Here is a 5000-nt window from a genome sequence, read left to right as displayed (position 1 = left end):
TTATGATTCAGAGAATAGCAGATCTCTGTGCATTGTATCTGCTATCTTTGGCATGGGATGATGGGACACCATCGATTGCATCGAACGACTAAGTTTAAATCAGGCTACTGCTCAGTGGTCACGAATAACAAGTCAGGTGAGGGGCAAGTAATGGTAGGGTAGCAGGTGCTGTGTACATGGCAAACTGACCTTGACTGCTCTAAAGCCATCTGCAGATACAGTGTAAGGTTGGGATTCTGCCATAAAAAATCTGCCACCATTTTTTGTCAAGGCATTGATTGGCTGCCTGCTCCTTACCTCCCCTAATGTCACTCACCCTCGTGATGTGTAACTAAACAAGCTAATTCCACTATGATAAATAATATGGCATGCTTTGCTTTGAAATTCTTTTAAATGCTTTGAAATTCCATACGAAATCCAGGCTGATTTGTGTTTTTACCTATAACTCCACTGATCAGTGTAAAACGTTGTATGCACAGTGCACACTCCCTAGAGGCCAAGGAAAAACCTTTGCCCTGCATTTCTCACATCTGCCTTTTATAGCGCCACCAGGAGGCCGACTTATGTAAAACAATTATTTTGATATTACTCCTTCAGATTTTATCCAACAATCACACAAATTAGTACAGAGTATCTCTACCGCCACGTAATCAAGTCGTATCTCTCCGATATTTCATAATCCATCTTGATTGGCTAACATTGGCTTCCAAAGATTGGTCCATTTTTAACAAAATGCCTCAATGTCTGTGTATGCGTGCAAGTGCTGTAACTGTCTCATATCTTCGACCGGGTATGGAATAACTTAAGTGGCAACAACCACAGATGCCATCCCCCTGCAACTCACAATCTTACTAATCAATGAGGAGGAGGACAACACCAAACGCACCCAAATGTCAAATGACCAATGTTGTATACAAATACATATTAACGCATACATAAACCCCATACTTCATTGCCAGTCAAACTATTCACCTAATTTTGTTTTTTATTCATCATAAATATACTATTGATAGTATGCTACTTTTATTTCAAAGTATGACGTTTGACCATGTTTACTGATCAACTATATTCACAATATAGCAAAGCAATTCTTCTATACATTCATCAACATTATCTGTCTCAATACATTACACTCCTCCATGGGTTCTTGTGTGGATGCTCCTACATTTTCTCATGCAAGCAGCAGTTAAAGTTACTTTCCATCCCTCATATACTGTGTGCACAGTGCACACCCCATAACCCACACTCTGCACATAAATCCTTTCCTCCCAAACTGCTGCACAGCACTACTGGAAGCAATCACATCCAAGTTTGGAATTTACAAAGTTCCTACAAAAAATAGGATAAAAATGAGCTGTATAACATTCTGGTTTTGAGTAGCATTCTGGTAGCAATTGGACATTTGAAGCCCATATGACCAGAGACTGTACCTCACAGTAACATCCTCAGTGTTAATGTAACTCTGAGAGCAAATGGAACTGAGGGTGATATTACCACTGAGGATTTAATAGTGTTCACTGGGACTCCACTACAATTCATCACGTGAGTTACAGCTACTTACACAACGCAATTTACTGCAATCCATTCCCAGTGGTATTGCGGCCAATGCTAGCTGGAGGGAGCTCGCCTCCAGCCCTCTCCTGGTCTCCCCTGCTGCCCCGCTGCTCAGCTGTCACTGCACAGGAGCATGACCCATCTTATCGTTGACTCATCTCAATATGATTATTACAAGATTAACACAGCCAGGTTACTTTATAGGGATGTAACGATACATTTTAACAGCGATACGATACGTATCACAATACATGGTTAACGATACGATACATGGACAATATTGGTTCATTCATGGCGATACGATACGATTGGATTCAACGATTTAAAATCGATATAGTAACTATTTAGCAAAGAAATGTAATCTGTGTAAAACTTTAAAAAAAATCGATTAATATGGAAGTAGACTCTGTGATTATCTATCAAATACATGGACATTATATTTCAACACATATGGACAAACCCACCTTGACATGAACACGGAGATTACACACATTTATCGATAGACCAAGAGTAGCTATATGGAATGGAAAGGTAATTAGACCCCTCTTTTTCATTTTCCCTCTTAAAATTGCCAAATACAAGGCACAAATACTTAGTTTCCATACAATCAATTATTTGCATTGCAACGATACGATACGATATAAAGCCAAAATGGTACGATATTTTGCTTTTGCAAGCAATATATTAGATCATTGCAAATTAAAATCGATTTTTCGATTCAGTTACTATATCGTTACACCCCTATTACTTTACATGCACACACTAACACAGACCCTCCTCAGATGGGACACCAAAACACAAGTCAAGCAAACAACCCTGACGTGTATTTCTGCTTGAGACATGTTGTCACTTCCTCTGTGTGGTGAAGGGCAGTGTTTGGCGAGAGAAACACGCACAGACAGGTCTACGAAAACAAGCCCATAAGAAGCGACAAGGTCACATGATCACTAACACGCACGCGCGCACACACGCACGCACGCACGCACGCACGCACGCACGCACGCACGCACGCACGCACGCACGCACGCACGCGCACACACACACACACACACACACACACACACATTTTAACAACAAAAGTCTTGTACGGGCGGTCCTTGGCATAAAATAATATCAGATGGACAAATACATGTTCAATTTGGGATCCTTGACATGAAAATGTTTGAGAACCACTGGTTTAAACAACATTAGGAAGCAAGCCCAAATAAGCAACTACACTTTAGAAACAAGCCCAAAAAAATGCATCTACCAAATATTTACAAGTGACTTTTCAGAAAAAGAAGCTCTTAAGTCACTTATAATAAGCAGACATGGCAACACTGGTAAAGGGGAGGTTTGTACAGCCCTTTAATTGGAAGGTCACCAATTTAATCTCCTTAATAGCAGGTCCTCCCACACACAGTGTGCACTGAATAACTGCCCTGCATGGTCTGTCTTTGGATGCTGCTGCTGACCTTAGTAGTCAAAGATATCTCTATCACCTATATCCTTCCCGTCGCTATAAATATATAGATACATACATGTCAAAGATATCTCTATCACCTATATCCTTCCCGTCGCTATAAATATATAGATACATACATGTCAAAGATATCTCTATCACCTATATCCTTCCCGTCGCTATAAATATATAGATACATACATGTCAAAGATATCTCTATCACCTATATCCTTCCCGTCGCTATAAATATATAGATACATACATGTCAAAGATATCTCTATCACCTATATCCTTCCCGTCGCTATAAATATATAGATACATACATGTCAAAGATATCTCTATCACCTATATCCTTCCTGTCGCTATAAATATATAGATACATACATGTCAAAGATATCTCTATCACCTATATCCTTCCTGTCGCTATAAATATATAGATACATACATGTCAAAGATATCTCTATCACCTATATCCTTCCTGTCGCTATAAATATATAGATACATACATGTCAAAGATATCTCTATCACCTATATCCTTCCTGTCGCTATAAATATATAGATACATACATGTCAAAGATATCTCTATCACCTACCGGTATATCCTTCCCGTCGCTATTAATATATAGCTTGTTGGAAAACAAGCTAGAGGGGAATAACAACAAATGCTGGATGATCATTTGTTCATTACTTTGTGAATAAAGTAATGAACAAACGATCATCCAGCATTTGTGAATGATCAATTCAATATTTATAAGGAAATGTTATTTTAAAGTGACATTCCTATACTTAAGTACCTGCTAATTGTCTTTGTGAATAAAGACGATTAGCAGGTAGTTATAGGTAGTATAGGAATGTCACTTTAAAATACTTTCCTTATAAATATTGAATTGGTCATTCACAAACTGTTAACTAATGAGTCTGTGAATTGTTAAGTTATTAGTAAACTACTTACTAATGACTTGTTATGACTAATGTTATGGGTTAAGTATGAATAAAATAAGAAAGTTGATTAACGATTTTCAGTACAAGTAAACCCTAGCTCTGCTGCCAGCTCCTAGTATTCTAACACCATCTGTACAAGACAATACCAGAGCCCTATTCTCTAGTCATCCCCTGCTACAGCCACCCAGCATCCTCCCTGCAACTCCTACACCTACATCTAAACAACTTTATGGAGTGATTCCAGTCCACTTTATTGACAGAGATGAGCCTGTTCATTTAGTGTTTCATATACTGTATCTCATGGTGAACAGGCTTGTTTCAACTTCACTGGCACTGATTCAGATCAAAAACAGCAGCCGTTGCGGTCAAATGTTTCAATAGGTCACCAATTATGGTGTAACACTGGCACTAGCCTATGCTTTGTTGACAGTATGAGATACGCTTGTTCATTATATAAAAAAGATTAACTGCAAAAATTACAGATTACATAGCCTACATTTAATTAATTCCGTCACACTATTAAGCTACATTAGATGATTATTTTTCCATAGTTTTGTCCGTGTGATATGTTCAGCTGGCCACCACATTTTTAAATGAATTTGATCATCAGTAATGACTGTGAACCCAAAGATATTTTATTGGACTTGGGCTGGGTTTCAAAGTGAAGTGGTTAATATCACTATCAGCTGTAACCCATGTATTTTCAGAGCACTGCTACTGTATAGACCAGTTGAATAAAAGTGATCATACGATCAATACTGTGTTTTCCAAAGCGCGCGCATGCACGCACACACACGCGCAGGAAAGGTAACTTCTACCATGCCTTTACAAAAATAAAGACAGACAAACATTGCAGCCAATACCAGGATTATATAATGGGCGCTGCTTGCCTCTGCTTGCCAGTTCATCTTCTCATCATAACACTGTCTTCTCGTCCGTTTAGTCTCTTGCCCTTTGGCTTGAAGGCTTCTCAGCTTACAGTCCTGTACTTACAGTATTGATTTTAATTATTTTTGTATGTTAATTAGAAGTAGCCTATGCGTGACTGGCTGGCTGATGTAAC

The 5000-nt window shown here is 38.7% G+C and overlaps 1 protein-coding gene across 1 annotated transcript in view; it reads left to right on the top strand.

The window, feature by feature from the left end:
- The window catches only part of LOC308294527 (uncharacterized protein), a gene marked incomplete at both ends in the record, with an annotated part of 28131 nt that overhangs the window by 813 nt on the left and 22318 nt on the right, over nucleotides 1–5000 (top strand). The window lies entirely within an intron of this gene.

Source organism: Nannobrachium achirus (genome assembly GCF_963921795.1).
Source record: "Nannobrachium achirus genome assembly, chromosome: 11".
Lineage (NCBI taxonomy): Eukaryota > Metazoa > Chordata > Actinopteri > Myctophiformes > Myctophidae > Nannobrachium > Nannobrachium achirus.
The sequence above is the reverse complement of the archived record's forward strand: the minus strand, read 5'-3'. Positions and strand labels throughout refer to the sequence as shown.